Source organism: Stegodyphus dumicola, chromosome 8 (genome assembly GCF_044657685.1).
Source record: "Stegodyphus dumicola isolate Sdum_Otavi_A_Nest chromosome 8, ASM4465768v1".
Lineage (NCBI taxonomy): Eukaryota > Metazoa > Arthropoda > Arachnida > Araneae > Eresidae > Stegodyphus > Stegodyphus dumicola.
In genome coordinates, this window is record NC_140775.1 from 104,012,821 (window position 1) to 104,025,809 (window position 12,989).

The following is a 12,989-nucleotide window of genomic DNA, read 5'->3' on the forward strand; positions in this document are numbered from 1 at the left end:
ATTCCCCTTTAATTACAATTATATTTAATTAAATAATTGCAGCCTAGGTGCAGAATTCTTAATAGTCCTTCCTTACACTTGATGGTAGGGTACGAACTGCGCCAAATTTGATCGAAGATTCCCTTCCCCCTCTCATCTAATCCACGAACTGCGCGACGTTTCCTATCCCCTATATCTTTTCCAAGAAGATTGGGTGCCACAAAAAGTCATTTATCGCCATTAATGGGACATTCTATTGAGACTGTAAGCCTTTATTTTCATTTATCAATATTGTAAAAATTGTGCAAATATTGTAAAAAAATGCAAAACAAATATTAATTTAAAGTCTGGCGTGTGCTAAAATAAAAATAAATTTCTTTTACACTCATTTTAAAGTTTTATGATGCTTAAAGGAATGATCAGCCAGATCTTTTTTATTCCCTGTAAGAATTAAAAACTTTCCAAGTTGTAGATTTTAGTCGCTGTAATGACATACAAAAAATTTATATATAATCAACGTATCAAATATCGGATTTGTAGCTCACCTTAAATAAGTTTCTTGTCTAGATAAATATTAACAAATCTTCTTAGATAGCAGAATGGTTTTAACTTTCAAATTTACCATTTTAGGTAAACAGTTCTAATTTAATTTAAAAATTTCTTTTTATTAAATCTAAAAATTGGACTTCTTAAGTTGTTCTCAATTCACACTAATATTATTGGAATATATTCCCGTATTAAGCTTTCCATTTTTAGTCATGGAAGTTATTTTAAGGTTATTTAACTTTGTTACAAATTCCATATTTTAATACTAGAAACATTTAAATATTTATTCTGTTTTCCACTTGATGTACTTTGGCATACATTTAATTTCTAATACACATTTAATTAATAAATTAATAATTATGAGTGTCAGCAGTATTTTCATAATTAACAAAAAAAAAATTCCCTTATATTCATATCCTGGGATTTTCAGTTCCCTTTTAATCTATTCCTTTTTCACATATTGTTGCACTGTACTCACGTTTTCATGTATGTAGAATTTATATATTTTGTATTGTATTTATGCCAATTTATATTTAAATGATAATTTTTACGAATTCTTGCATCATAACTCTAGTTAAGAAAAGATATTTCTAACACCTTGGTAAAGCTTAATCTTCAGCATGCAGCTTATTTTCTAACCTAGTTTCAGGCTGAATTATTTGTAAAATTAATTACTTGAAATTATTTGTTAACAAAGATGGTCCGTAAATCACGCTAATAATATTTGTAACTGTTGTAATTTATAATGCAACGAGTTCGTGTTATCTATAATATAATTCATTTATAATTTTTTCAGCAGTATTGAAATTAATAGCAGATACTGATAATGTTATACATTTAGATTACAATGATTTAGATTGCCATTGCCTTCTTCACTCATGCTTTTATGCTACATTCCTAACATTTCATAATGGCATACAGGTAAGTTTAACTCCTTCATTAAACATGTAAATCTCTAATTCAGCCCACTGTTGTTATTACGTGTGCTGTATCTTCTATTTTCTTTACTATATTATTCAGCCTAATTTCAAAAGGTCTTATAATGAAATGGTCTTATGATCAAGCGGAAACGTCACTAAACATTGGTAGTTCGACCCGAGTTTCTAGTCCCAGTGATCCCCCAGCTATTTCTTTTTTTTTTTATACTTATTTATTGTGTAAAAATGTAGCGTAAAAATTTCAGTTCATGAAGTAAAAATACTTTTTTAATTTATTCTTTAAAAATATTGCAAAAGTTTTCACCTTTACCTTAGCCTATCTTTTTACAAATCCCTCTAATAAGAAAAAATAAGGAAAGAAATTAACTCGGTTTCGGTGATTGATACGTCGGTGCAAATTGTATGTAACATTTTTCCAAAAGCATAGAGTTTATATGGATATCAATAAATTAAGGATTATTTCTCCATCTAATTTTATCAACATGTTTATTGCAGAATTTTCCTTTCCCACTGTAGCGCTTAACTTTATGAGTTTTCTATAATCATTCAATTGCTCTAACCATGCCAACTTTGCATACCTTCTGACAAGTAGTTATATTTTTAGCCGCCGTATTTTAATTCCTGTTGACTATCAGTACATTATTCACTCTTTTCACAAGTGCTACTTTTGTTTTATACGCAAATCTACGTAAAATAGCATTAAAACTTCATTTATGCGGAGCACCTGATCGATTGCCTGTTTTAGATTGAATGAAATTAAGCTTAATGTTACTGTTAATTAGCTTGTTATTAATTTAATTATACATTTCTAATTAATTATATGTTCAGATATTTCCTAGTATTCCTCAAAATTTTGCACCCCAATTTTTAATTTTTGATTAAAAAAATAAACTTTTATTTATTGAGAGGCCTGATTGATTATATTAATTTGCAGTACTGTTTATCTAATTCCTTTCTTCTAGATAAATTTTAGAAAAAACTTCTTAGCATAATAATTTAAATTTATTTACAATTTATACGTCAGTGTTCCAAATGCATAGTAATGTTGTTATAATAGATTTCATGCTACGCTTTTTTTAAATTTAACTAAATTTAATTTCTGCAAACATTTACATGAATACTTTAAATAACAAAAAATATTTTTAGCACACTTTAACACACTTTGATATGAAATACTTTATAATTATTTAATTTATGATATTATTATAATAAATGAAAGATGTTTGTAATGCTAATATGTATGTTTACCAATACCTTTTATTTTTTTTGTTAGCTCTCGCATTTATTACTGTTATTCAAGGAATTAGCTTGCTTGTTAGATATTTTTTACTTGTTCTTGTGATATGTAATTCTATTTATTTATTTTTATTTTCCTCTTGGCTACAATTGGCTTCAAAAAGTTAAATTGTAAACCTGTAGGCAGCAGGGGGGAAGAAATTTTGATTGGCGCAGTTGGACTATAGTTCGACACGGGGGGGATTTTCATTAGCGCAGTTGGAGTTCATTAGCGCACTTGATTATCTGCTAATATTTATAAATATACATAAACACACACACACATACACACATTGTATCTGCAAAAGTGTAACAGCGCCTTTATTTTCGCAATCGTTGGTGTTTGACATATACGAGAGCATTTCGAAAAGTAAAGATACAATGGCTCGCATTCCTTAAAAAAAAAAAAAAAAATATTTAGAAGACGTCAGTTACATCTTATTAACTGGATTATTTATTATTTTTCGACATAATCACCCCCGTTATCCAAACATTTGTTAAGTCGATGCACAAGCTTTTGTATCCCACAGTCATAGAAGGTTGCCGCCTGTTGGAACCACGCGCGCACACAATTTCCTGTACCCTAACTTGACAGTCACAACTTCATAAAGAGTTGTCATTGACACTTCCAGTGTGATTTGATGCAATTCTTTCAATTTGAGACGTCTATTTGCACGAATTGCTTCCTCTGTTCTCTGAAAAAGGGCATCAAAGATCACAGATGGCCGACCTGTTCTTTGTTCGTCATGAACATCGATCCTACCTTCAGAGAAATGACGACACCATTTCGTTACATTTTGTCGATTCATAATATTCCTATAAACAGAAACAATTTCTTTGTGAATATCCGCTGGTCGCTGACCTTTTGCATGAAGAAAACGTATGACGGAGAGTACTTCGCATTTGGCGGGATTCTGAATCGGCGCAGCCATTTTAACACGACCTACTCCAACCAGAATCAACGTTGAAATGCCGAACGACCGCGAGGAGAAAGCTAACGGTTCAAGATTAACACCTGTGTTGCCAACTTGCTCACCAAAACTTTTCTTTTCCTCTGGCGTACGATGTATCTTTACTTTTCGAAATGCCCTCGTATTTCAACTTACAAAAATGTTTTAAATGACTCAAAGATTCACATTTCGGCATTTTAATGGTTAAAGAAATGTTCCTCCGGTCCCTATACTTATATTTAGGAAAATATTATTTTCCTTGTAAAATTAACATCTTTTTTTAAAATATATATATAGATAGATAGATAGAAATATAGATATTACTACAATAAAGGCAAATATTTTTTTCCGTTCAAAACTTTTGTTGCTCTAATGATTTTAAGAACTGACTACTCTATTTTTTATTACTTTTTATTTTACATTTTTAGATAACATTTTCATTTTTTTCATTTATTTTTCATATCTTGGGTTATCTCTGTTTTACATGTTTTTGGACTCACATTTTAACTGAAAATGATTACTAGAATATTAAGCTTTCTTACTTGTTTATGATTTTTGCTATCTTTTAACCCAGCTTGTATGCTTGTACGTTTTCAAAATTTGCATATAGTTTTGATTTTCCAATATTTTATTAAAATATTTGCATATGATTTTGTTTTATCAAGTACTGGATTTATTATTTTTGCAAATTCTGTTTTTGGACTCTATCTGATAAAAATAATTTTTTCAAATTTGTCTATTATTTCGCAATCTTTTTGAAATTGTCTATGTTTTTGAAGTTATAAGTTTGCAATTTTCTGCACTTCGCTCTATAGGGCTTAGATTTATGAAGAACCGATTAGTTTTATTATTTGAGATTATTTTATTTTAAATTTAAACTTTAGTTTAAAATTAAAAAGTTTAGCTTGGGTTTTTGTTGGTTCAGAAACAGGCTATTTTACTTATTTACTTCTTTCGTCGCAGCAAATTCCTAATCACGATGCATCGAAAAATGTAAAGTTCATATTTCATTTTTGGTTTGGTATATTTTGCGCCCCCTCCCCCTTTTTTTTTTTTTTTTTTTCTGATTCTCTTTTTCTTCTTGATTTTTTTTTTCCTCTGATTCTGGTTTTTGGTTTTTGCGTATGGTCTATTCCGAAATGAATGTGGGATACATTTTAAACGCACTTTATATTTTCTATTTATTTTCATTTTTATTTTATTTTGCATTGTTACCACCACTTGTTGCTTCTATCAGCAAGCAATTAGATTAGGTTTTGAACTGCTTTTCATTTTGTATTTATTTTGTGTGTGTGTGTTAGATATAGATACAGAGATACACTGGTGTGCAAAAATTAAGGACGAAGTCGAAAAATTAGCATATCAGCTGACCGAAGAGGCAGAGCGGACAGAAAGACCAATCAGGAGATTAAGTAAGGTGATGTACGGTAGCACATGCCCAGATATGCAGGTAGACGTAATGGGGGAGTGTCTGAGTAGTATAAAGCATGTTGTCGGTGTAAGATCAGTATTTCTGGCAAAGAGATTGCACACCGTATAGCAGTTAAAATCACACCGAGTTGCTGCCTCAGCGAGAAATGGCTAATAATCAATCTGTTAGACGACATCTGGATGCTTTTACCCGAGGTCAAATCATTGGGAAGTTGGAGGAAGGCCGCAGTGTGACAAGTGTGGCTGCAGAGTTCAGAATTGCTCACAGCATCGTTTCACGACTTTGGAGACAATTTCAAACTACAGGAACAGCTATCCGGGGGTTTAATAGTGGTCGTCCACGAGGAACCACACCCGCAAATGACCGGTATATTGCCTTACAGGCCAGAAGAAACAGGCGGCAGACAGCGGGAGAAATCCCTAGACACACGACACAGGCAACTGGGCGACCGTTATCGCGTTTTACCGTGGCCAGAAGACTGCACGGTGGTAGTCTGTTTGCACAACGCCCTGTACGGTGTGTACCTCTGACGCCTGCCCATCGGAGAGGGCGTTGTCTGTGGTGCCGGGAACAACGGAATTGGAGAGACAATGAATGGGGACGAGTACTCTTTACAGATGAGAGCAGATTCAGTCTGAGTAGCGATTCTCATCGCATACTCACCTGGAGAAAGCGGGGAAGCCGCAATCATCCCTCGAACATCATTGAAAGGGACAGGTATGGAGGTGGCGGTGTTCTCGTTTGGGGAGGCATCAGTAGTCGTACAGACCTTCACATCTTCGACGCAGGTTCAGTCAACGGGACCCGTTATTGTAACGAGATTCTTCTTCCATATGTGCGTCTTTATAGAGGCACTATGGGTCCACAGTTCCTTTTCATGGACGACAATGCACCATGTCATCGCAGAGTAGCTGCCGAACAGCTCTTAGAGAGTGAGGATATTGAAGTATGGATTGGCCGGCACGATCCCATCGAGCATGTATGGAATTTTCTAGGCAGACACTTGGCAGCTCGTACCTTACCACCAGTAACGATTCCGGAGCTTCGATTGGCGCTGCAAGACGAATGGGCAGCAATGCCTCAACAACTCATTGACACCCTCATTCTCAGCATGGGCAGACGCTGTGAAACCTGCCTAGCAGTCTGGGGAGATCATGTCCCCTATTAAAGACCGGATGTTTCTTGCTGGACACCCATCACAGGGATGTTTCGGCCTTCAGTCGCATTGCGCTCCATGCTACTTTTTCAATAAAGCTTCTTTTAATCCCTCTGATTTCTCTTTTAGTAAGTGTTGCTTACATTACTCATGTCCTTACGTATTGGGGATCTTACGGTATGAAATGTGTTGATTTGGAAAGCTTTTGTACAAAGTTATATTGAAAAAACCGTCTCGTCCTTAATTTTTGCACACCAGTGTATATTGATCAGTATTTTCACAATAATCTGTATAAAAATGCATGTCATGTAATCTCAGAATATCCTAATTCTTTTTGTAAATGATATTTTATTTTTAATCAAGTACGAATGGAAACATTTCTCTCTTGAATGTTTCTACAGCCCTTGACACTGATTCCTAGCTTCTATATTAAATATATTGATCAGTTTTTATCGCATGAGAGTCAAACTCTTTGAGTCCTATTTTTTACAAAGAGTCCAAATCTTTTGTAAATGTAAATATAGGAACCTGGAAGAAGATATAAAAAGTTAGATTTCGTAATTTTACAAAACTGATTTCTTTAAATCTGAAAGGGCCAAAACACATATCTGCATGTTTTACGGATTACTTTAACATTCACTGCCAAACATTATTCTAATTGAAAGAAGCAATTTATATATTGTTTTGTATATTTAACCTGATGTTACACGTGACACGTGTGTCTGGTATATTGCATGTAAATTTGTAATATGTATTGAAATTATTTTCTTAAAATTTAATTTACTTCGAACATGGTTTAAGTGAAAAATTATGTTCAAATGAAAATTATTTTCAATAATATTCAGTTTTTTTTTCTACAACAGCTTGTCGGAACCTACTTTTAAATTAATTTTTCTATTTTCTTTAGGTGCATAATCCCTCAGAGATATATATCAAAACATATAAAATGTAGTCAAAAGAAAAGTTCAAATTTAAATTTATTTTCTCTCTGAAATCTAAATTTGAGTACCCGCAAGAAATTTCTGTTGGTTACACTTCGCAATTTAAACATGTTGACAGCTAAAGGTTTTCTAATTTACATTTATTTCAAATAATTCTAATAGGTTCAACTAACCACTAAATATTACTTAAACTAAGCATAAACAAATTTTACGAAGATTTTCAAAGTACAAACTTTCGAAGTAGGACAAAGCGTGAGAATAAAAAATGATAATTCTTTTTCTTTTATTTATTAGGTTTTTCTTTGACATATGCAGAAAAATATATATTGTTACGAATATTGTGCATAGATGGATGATTTTAGAAAAATTATATGCGAAATTGCTGTATTTTTCTGTGTAATATAACAAAAAAAAAAAAAAAAGAAAAAAAAGAAAAAAGAAAAAGAAAGAAAGAAATCTAGAGAGATGAGCTCTGCCTAAAACAAAAAATACAGGGGCAGGTCCAAGCATTGAATAAATGGGTATCTCTGTAATTTGGCGAGATATCCTGTCATATTCTGCTTCTTGGGCGGGTTCTGGATATAGGTTTCCTTAAAGTGCACTAAATGTGGGCATTACTCTAATGTGGACTGTTTGAGTTTTCAGAGATATCTGGCGTCATCCTAATGTTGTCTAAGGCTGGATGGATGCGCTCAATGAACTCATCTACAGTGCTCAAAGATTTCTGTTATATCTCTGACTTCACGTGATCCCGTAAGATGAAATCGATGTGTTTCAGTTCTAATGATCTAAAATCAAAGAGAACATACCAAGTAAGTAATGAGTATCTTTCTAATCCCTTCGTTTAAAGTGATGTCGTTTAACTGTGAAGTCACATACCTCTCGAACTATAGGCTATATTGAAGCCATTCAAAAGACATTTTGTCATTTCTTAAATACCTAATATGCGATGGCAAATATTATCGCATTTTTATAAGATACCTTCAGTAATAATAGCAGTACTGGAACACAACGACAGCTGTAAGAGTGGAATTTATTAGTATACATTTTTATTGACTTTAAGGATACCTCAGTGTCGGATTCGTGCGTAGTGTAAGCGAACGAACTTAAAATCCTTGGGACGAACTTGGCCTATTTTTGGACGCTATGTAGTAATCCAGTGACATTGAGTGATGCAATGTCTCGTGGAGGTATAATCCATCGACATAAGGTCACTGAACTTTCAAGGAAAGGCAGAAAGTCATTTTAGCTCAAGCATGAAAACTAGTAACCAGCGTCAACTAAGTTAAATAACCAACAATCCAACAAGAGTTAGGAAACCAGCAACACGAAATTTAAAATTTAAAATACTCTTAGAAAAACAATAAAAGTAATTAAGTAATTTATGTATTTATCAGTCCAACCCCTACAGGCCGATAATTTTTAAATTTTAATTTGTGCCTTTGACGGTTCAGAAACAGGCTGCTTTATTTATATACTTCTTTCGTTGTATCAAACCCTGATGATGATGATGCGAAAAGTATAAATTTCATTTTTCGTTTTTGGTTTTCGCATATTCCATATTTGGTTTTCGCATATTCCATATTTCCATCATATATTGCATATATGATGAATTTTAAACGTATTTTTATTTTTTTATTTTATTTTGCATTATTACCACCATTTGTTGCTGCTTTCAGTGCGCAACTGGATTAGGTTTTGAACTGCTTTTCACTTTATACATATTGTACATACACTTTGTACTTTTTATACATACATATGTATATAAAGTAAGCTGTTCAGAACCAATTTTACACAAAGACCCTAAATAGGGAAAATTCAATACCAATAAATTTCAAAATACCCTATAAATATGTAAAATAAGAATTAAAGAATTGTAAAATTAAAACCCAAAAGTTAAAAAAACCAGAAAAAATACGAAACAGGAGGAATTCAATCAAATTTGACATAGCGTTATCAAGAGGAGGGTACATCAGACTCAATTACAGTCCCTCCTCCACTTGAAAGCCACTGCGTTTCTGTATCCAAAATTAGCTGATGAACCAGTCTAAAGTGTCAAATTAAAAAAAATTCACCTGAAAAGTTCTTTTTAAGTCTTAAATAATTTTGGAACATTGTAATATATATAATATGAAGCAAAATTATTAAACTTAATTTAAACTCAAATGGCAATAGACATTTGTATCCATAAATGTTAATTAAACACAGCCTCCCTTCGAAGATACGTTTTACATCATTTTGAGACTCTCTGCAGCATGTTACATCACTCTTTTACTGCAATTTCTCTGCGCCGCAAAATCTTTTCCCGATCGCTGCTCAGAGTTAAAACAGACTTTCCGGCTTATAAATATGACCGCAGTTATTATAGTTCAAATATCTTTAGAATGCCAAATTTTTGGCTGCAAAAGCATAAGCACATAACATTAAAAAATTAAAACAACGTGAAACGCGGTTTGAATAAACCGCGGTTCTCGCTCCGCCTTCTTTCTGTATTGTTTGAATAAAGTGTGACTGCGTATTGCCCCTCAAAATACTCTGTGATTACGCTGGGCCTCTCCATATGATGTTTTAACAGCTTAATCATCAAGCAATAAAGATATATTTTGATTATCTCAAGGATTTTATCGTTTTTCTAATCGTTCAATCATGTACCATGTTATCGGCATGGGTGTCACATCTGTTATTACTTCGACCATAATTAACAAGTTGATTGGTTTCACCTTCCGCAAAAACTACAACATCACATACACATATGTATATCTTTATTTTATTTTAATCAAACTAGGATATTTTTTTTTTTCAATGGAAGATTGTGAACAATTACAAAGGTAACCCAGTCCATTAATCTATACAAGGCCGGATGTGGTGGTCCCTTTATTATGGAGGCACCTAATGGGTGGGCTACCATCGCCTTTCCTATGAAGGGACGGACAGTTACAACCATGCCTTCTCCGGGATTCGAACCCAGGCAGGCCCTTCGGCATCGCAGTCAGCTTTTCTGACCACTACACTGATTGGGCGACTCAAACTAGGATATTACTATGATATTTTCATGTTTTCTTGTTTAGGCCATTTTATGTTCAGAAATAAAATAGGAATTCAAAGCCGGAACTACTATAAAAATAAAGTCTTTTCACTTTAAGTTTTAAGTTTATTCAAGATTAAAGTATTAATTTTATAAGTTGGTAGCAGTAGATAATATCTTCCTTTAACAAAGGGATCATATGTGCATGATAAGTTAAATAATATGTATTTCAATTTTTATATTTTTTAATATTTAAAAATTTTTAATAATAAGCTCTTTTTCTAAGTTTTAGATTATAATTTGAAATTTTCAGATTGCAGGTACATTTTGCCTTCTTTTTCTTCTATTAATTACGATATTGTTGCTCGTTGAATTGGGCTTTCCAATATGAATTAATATGAGCATGATGGGCCATGATTTCAAAAGGTTGAAAATTGTTCTTTTGCTTCCATCCAGTTCTTAATTTTAGGTTCCCATTTCAAATCACCTTCTTGATGTTCGAGCGTAACTAGACTGGAAAAGGGCAGTAGCATTATAGACTGTAGCATTATAGATGTAGCATTATTAGACTGGAAAGTCTTATAATGCTACATCGTTTGACCTGATCCACTTAAACTCATAGTTAAATTCCGCTACCGTAAACAGTCTATCTTATTATTTTTACAATATCGTGAACAAAAAAAATCTAGTTAGAAATTTTCAGGTCTTTTAAAAAATATTTAATTAAAATTTTAAGACTGAAATTAAATTATAATAAAACAAATCTGAAAGCATTCAGATTTTATATTACGCACAAACTGGTGTTGTTTTCATTTACAGACACATGCACGTTTGGCCATCACTTGGGCTAACGCCACATTGGGCTAAAAATATTTAAAAACGGTATATCTTTAGAATTTCCGATAGACGGTCTCTCACGTTGAAGATAAAAATTTTTTATTTCCTGCAGTTGCGCCCTTGCTCACTTTAAAACTGTTGAGCTTTTGAAACAAAAATTCGTTAAAGGTTTACAAAATATGAAATGGACAATAAAACAAATTCAAAATTCCAGGTGCCCATGTTTGAGTGGAGGGCTATGTTAATCAACATTTGATGGTTCTAGGTTCCGTTGTTTTTGCACAGTGCGAGAAGTATAGATGCATTCATGTAGATTACTCATTATTTATTTTCTTTAAATATAATGCAGGGCGATAATATTTGGTGGGAACAATTTTAAAAGTGATACAGCCATTGATACTTATACTTAAAACCACATATACTTAAAAGTGATACAGTTATTCGACGCAAAATGCCGTTTCGAGACTAACAACAGCTCGTCTGGGCTAAAAAAAAAAAAAAAGAAAAGAAAAGAAAAGAGATCTGATTGAAAAGGAAAATATTTCTTTTGAATTGCAGGAAGAGAAATAAATGTACGTAGTTAAAACTAACTAAGATATTTGTGATAAACGAAATAAATATTTCGTAGCTCTAGTGAAAATTTTAGGAACTGGGAATTTAAAAAAAAAATTATTAGAATTAAATATTTTAAGAATTCGTTTGGTTTAGCTTATTTGTTTATGACAAAACCTAGTGAAGGGATGACTTCTTGGAGGACTTTTCAAGGAAAACTGGCTTGTATTTATGTCACACGCGAGGGAAACTATGAAAATGTCCATGCAGCTATCCTGTTCGCCTGGAATGAAACCCAGGATGACTTACCAGCGTCCAGCGACTTTACCGCTCGGACGCTGGCAGGATCCCTTAGAAAAAGAAAATCTAATGGAACCACATTTAAAAGAGGAAAAATATCAAGAAGGCTGAAGGGTCAGATCTTTTGGTGTGGGGTGTGTTAAGGGATTACTTGTGGTGAACCTCATAATGTGGAGTTGCGTATTGACTTTAAAGAGTCGGAGATTCTTAATGCGGAATTTGATGTCTCTGCAATATTCAGTGATGTCCCAATATCTCTTTTAGAAAGGCTAAAATAAAGGTTTAGGAGCATAAACTTAATTATTTCACACCAAACGTGAAAAAAACAGAATTTCCAATTTTTAAGCCCATTAAATAACCATAGCTGGAAAGCGGTAAGTGGACTAACATCTCCCAGTATGAATTTCGAAGTAAATCGAAAGGATCAGCTTAGAGCAGCGGTTCTCAACCTTTTGACTAACAAGTACCATCTAAACAAAAACTGAAAACCTTCAGTACCACCACGACAAAGTACTACTACCACCACCACTCTTGAACAAAGCTCAGATCGCATAAATTTATGAGTGTTAAGAGAAAAAAAACTCAATCAGGATATTGGTTTTTTAATTTTTGAATTTAATAGTTAAAAATAAGTTGCTTCTTTGCGTGCCACATATTTTTCTTTTGCGTACCACCGGTTGAGAACCCCTAGCTTAGAGCTGTTAGGGACCATTATGTTACTTTTTGAAATTAAATTGATTTGTTTCAGATGAACGTACTAATTCAAAAACTCACAAATAAAGTACATTAAAATTGAGCTCAATTTTAATGTATTTTATTTGTGAGTTTTTTTATTTTTAGAAAACCATTATTTATCTTAAGATGATTATCCGCTGTCCCAAAAATTTTTGTCTTCTGCGGATGTGATCGTCGATGCAAATTTCAGCAGTGACTTTCATTTACTTTCTCAGAAATACTTATTATCAGTTCAAAACTGGATGGTCTTAGGGAAGTAATCGCTACGACAGGATTCACACTACTACAGGATCGTTACGACAGGATTTTATTGACAGAAAAAG

The 12,989-nt window shown here is 32.9% G+C and overlaps 1 protein-coding gene across 2 annotated transcripts in view; it reads right to left on the reverse strand.

Annotated features, from left to right (window-relative positions):
* LOC118186822 (uncharacterized) overlaps positions 1-12,989 on the reverse strand; it is a 370,423-nt gene that overhangs the window by 224,048 nt on the left and 133,386 nt on the right. The window lies entirely within an intron of this gene.